Genomic DNA, 4768 nt, shown 5'->3' with positions numbered 1-4768 from the left:
TCCTGACTGCTTTTTACATAAATTGTCATCTTGCTTCTTCTTTTTTTTTTTGCAAAGTTGCTCATCCTGCTTTTTTTTTACTCCAAACTCCTGTCCTGCCTTTTTTTTTAGAAAATTTCTTCCTAGTCATCCCCCCCCCCCCCCCACCCCCTCCATAAAAATCAAATGGTAGTTCCCTTAATGCATATTAAATCCCTATTCCTCTTTTCATCACAATTTTCAACATTTGACAATTTACCAAAAAGCAAAGTGTTACTCTTGTCCACGTCGTCCAGGAGAGTCTGTAGTTTTACATCGGTAAAATTCGAATTTCGTCTCTTATATTCACACGTATCATCGCATGTTGTACGACTTTGCCCCTAGCAGAGCTATAGACAAACAGTACATTAACGCTTGTTACCGGCCTGTTTCTTTCAATTTGTTACCTTTGTATTGTATCTAATACTTATTTGCAGTAATGAAATAGTTGAAGTACTCAGTATTTATATGAAAGATGCAGGAGATTTGCCTTTCAACTTTTAAGTACTAGTATGAAACCGTGACACTTCGAATTCAGCTCACTCAAAGTATATAATGATTTTACTGATTATATATTTTATTTTTACTATTTACAATTCGTTTGTTTCAATTCTTATATAAAACGTAGTTATATTTTTTGTCTTATGTTTTGTTTTATGAGTTTAAATGTATAATTATAATATAAAAAGTATTTATCACCTTTCATTTAAAACTAATAATTATTTTCTAACTATTTATCTTTTTTTAAATTATAGTTATTGGTTAAATTTGATACAATATTTTCATTTTTAATCTTTTTATTTTCTTTTACGCCAATACTTAGGACAGTGGTTAGGACATCCTAGATAAGATAATCCTAAGATAGCTTCGATTTGCATGCTGAGACATGTCGTAAGTCGGTCCAAACTTTATCCTAATTTCTGTCCTGAGAAATTCTTCGGACCGATCTTAGGACAGTTTCGATAAACAGGCCCCTGGGGCCAGTTTCACGAAGCTGTCTTAGGACTTAGACATGTCTTAGGATGGTCTTACGACATATCTTAGTCCTAAGTGGGTTTCACGAAGTGGTCATAACTTTGGACATCTCTTAAAGTTGGTCATAAAGTTAGGACTACACGAGAGGTGTCTCATGATGGTCTTAGGATAGTCCTAAGTTAAGACATTGTTACGATGTCCTAACATGAGTTGTAAACAAATATGGCGGCTCTAGTTTTCATGCTCCTCAGACGACAACATCAAAACATACGCAGAAATAGAATTTTCCGAGACCCTGACAATCCTTTGGATTACCTAGATGACACAGAAATAGTAAGAAAATACAGACTATCACGTCCTATGATAATAAGATATTTGCAGAATGTTTGAATTTGATCTTCAAAGACGAACGAGGAGATCTCGCGCTTTCCCTGTCTCTTTACAAGTCATGGTTGCTTTGAGATTTTTTGCAACTGGGAGTTTTCAGCTCGTCAATGCCGACGTACACAATATTTCAATCTCGAGTGTTTCAAGAATTACCCGTGATGTGACAATGTGTTTGAAAAGAGTATGCAACCAATATGTTAAGATGCCAACTGATCGAGCACAGCTGCATAACATGATGGAAGGCTTTTACAGCATTGATGACTTCCCAAATATCGTCGGAGCAATAGACGGACGCACATTAGAATAAAATCTCCATTAAAAGATGAACATTTATATGTGAACAGAAAAAAACTATCACTCTATTAATGTTCAAGGAGTTTGTGACTCTAACATGAAATTTCTTAACATTGTAGCTAAATGGCCTAGGTGCAACTCACGACGCCTTCATTTGGGCTAATTCTAGCTTGAGTGAAATGTTTGAGGACGGAACAATTGATCATGGATGGCTGATAGGAGATAGTGGGTATCCACTTTGACCATGGCTTCTCACTCCTGTGCTTAACCTAACAACGAGAAATCAACAAAGATACAATGCTTCCCATATGAAGACGAGGAGCGTTGTCGAAAGGAGTTTTGGAGTTTTAAAATCACGTTTCCGTTGCATAGAAGCAAGTGCTGGCACATTGCTTTACAGACCATTAAAATGCTGTGACATTTTTATTGCTGTTGCTGTTTTACATAATATGTGTATAGCAAATAGAATCCCATTGCCGGCAGACATTGACGGAAATCGCCCAGACCAAGGACACATAGACAGACAACAGTATGTCGGCCATTTGAATGATGGTGCAAATGTTAGAAACAGGCTGATAAATGGAAGATTTGGACATTGAATAAATTGTATCATCCAATTACTTTTTAATATTGTATTTTTTATCATTACAACTACCAGAGATTTATTAAATCCTCTACTCTTTGTGCAGAAAGTTTATTAATAGTTCAATGCTTAGGTTGACAGCTTTAAAAAAACCACTATAGACTCGTTAATAATTTAAAGAAATAAAGATTAACAAAAAGTTGTAATATAACATTATGCGAGTTTTATAAAGTTTAAATCTAGGCATCATCAGGTGTGTTCAGTGTTTGTTGGTCTATCGCTTGGACTCCTATTTGTGCTAAATTAATGTTCATGTGTGCCAAATACAGTTGGTGTTTCTGTTGTTCAATGTTAAATCGCTGTCTGTCTATATCAAGTCTTTCCGACTCCATAGTCAATCTCTGTTTTTCGACACGAAGCCTTTCTTCTTCTATTTTTAGTCGTCTCTCTTCGATGGCAATCAAACTCTGTGTTGTTTTGTCCTCAAGTATCTTGTTAGATGTCATTGCCGATTTGGCGATTGGTGCCTCTCCTGTCATACATGAGTCCTTGGTACTCTCTGTCCAGAATGAGCAGCTTGGTTCTGAAATAGAACGAACAGATTAATATTCATGATTTTTACATTGTAAGAGATTGAAAGTAACAGACATTGGAACTTTTTCCATTATGCGTACTTCAGGTAATACACTTCGACTGTGTTAATCATAAACATTTGGCCACTGGAACTTGTAATTACATATAAATGGAGTAAAAAATGGGGTGGTACTAGTGTTCCCAACCCAGGATAAAGAGGGGGTTCCAACAATATGGCCCCATTCAAATGCATTGATCGTCAAAAAAGGGGGGTTCCAACCCCCGGAACCCCCTCTGGATCCGCAACTGGCAGGACAGGAGTTTTGGGTAAAAACAGTGTAACAAAAAGGTAGGATCACAATGTATGTAAAAAAAGTCAGAAAAACTAATAAAAAAAGGCAGGTTCGAATAGAGCGAAAAATTAAAAAAAGGCAGGACAGAGATTACATCTACAAAAAAGGCAGGTCGTCCCGTAACATATAATTGCGTTTTGACATTTTGTATTGCATGGTGAGTTGGGGTATATCCAGCCATTTTAAAAAGGGGTTGCAATACGTACATACAAGTCGTATAAAAAGGGGGGTTTCAACCAGCATAAGGTGTCCAACAAAAAAGGGGGGTCCAACCCTCAGAACTCTCGTCCCTTGCCCTTGGATCCGCCATTATTATCATACCTCATCTTATCATTTTTATAATGAAACTTCCCGTTTTCCATAGACGAATTTGAACTCCTTCGAGAATTCGGACAGGTAGGGAAAGTGAAGTCCAAGACATCGGGTTCACTTCCATCCGCAGATGGTACAGATCCTGTGTCAGTTCCCCCTTCTATGCCTTCTATTGGTGTTTCTCCGATGATACCGACGACTTTATCCTGTAGTGGAGTTAATTCCTCTGGTGGAGGTCCGCCGCCCGTCTTCCGTGTCTCGCGACGGTTATTTGAAGCAGCCTTCTTTACACTGCTCATGTATGTCGTCCACTTCTTGCGAATCTCCTCTACCGTACGTGTATGGTCAGTGTGATTTGTTGCATTAATTGTACTGCATATTTTCTCCCAAATCTTCTTTTTTGCACTATTTGTAATTACATTGGACAGTTTACTCAATAGAACTGAATTGTTCTTTTCCACGGCATCCAGAAGAATTTGAAGCTCTGATTCGGTGAAATTGGGACTCTTTTTCCTGCTCATAACGAAATCTTTTTAGGTTGACGGATTATCAGAATGATTTAAAAACAATGAACATTCGATGTATTTATAGCAGGAATGCACGATTTTATCCTTTAACCTTACTATAACCGATACAGTCCCAAATTAAATTCAACTCACTTGTAAAAAAAGAAATTGTCAACATTTTCTTCTTTTTTTTTTCTTCTTCATTTTGTATTTGAATTTGTTTATGTATATTGGTGTATTATTTATATACATTACACTTATTTTTTTATATTAAATTTGCAAATTACCTATTGATTAACGTATATATTAATTATTGGATATTAATCAATACGTTTATTAATTTATGGGAAATACATACTATATTTACATGAATCATTCGCATAAATCAATGTTTATATTGTAAATTTTAAAGAACTTGCGACAGGTTTATGATATCTTTGCTAAGATCATCCTAAGACAGCTTCGAGACGAGGTCTGAGATATGTCCTAGGATAGTCATAAGAGGATCATAAGACATGTCCTAAGATATGTCTTACGACAGGTCTTAGGATAGCTTCGTGAAACCGGCCCCTGAACACAAGACAATACATTTGGCGCCAAATCATAAAAACCTTGACCATTGGTCATTCTAAACAAGTGACTACACTTAGTCTTGATGAACCGTGTAATACATTATTTTTCTACTATACTACGAATTGCAGAAAAAATATACTTATAATATATATTTGTAAGATGTGTAAAAAATATGTTTATAAAACATTTTTGAT

The 4768-nt window shown here is 36.0% G+C and overlaps 1 pseudogene; it reads left to right on the top strand.

Moving 5' to 3' along the window:
- Window positions 1-1771: 1771 nt before the first annotated feature.
- LOC127721117 (putative nuclease HARBI1) lies at window positions 1772-2291 on the top strand (annotated as a pseudogene).
- The last annotated feature ends 2477 nt before the right edge of the window (window positions 2292-4768 follow it).

Source organism: Mytilus californianus, unplaced genomic scaffold (genome assembly GCF_021869535.1).
Source record: "Mytilus californianus isolate M0D057914Y unplaced genomic scaffold, xbMytCali1.0.p SCAF_12, whole genome shotgun sequence".
In the NCBI taxonomy this organism is placed as follows: Eukaryota; Metazoa; Mollusca; class Bivalvia; order Mytilida; family Mytilidae; genus Mytilus; species Mytilus californianus.
This window is presented reverse-complemented; position numbering and strand designations above follow the sequence as displayed.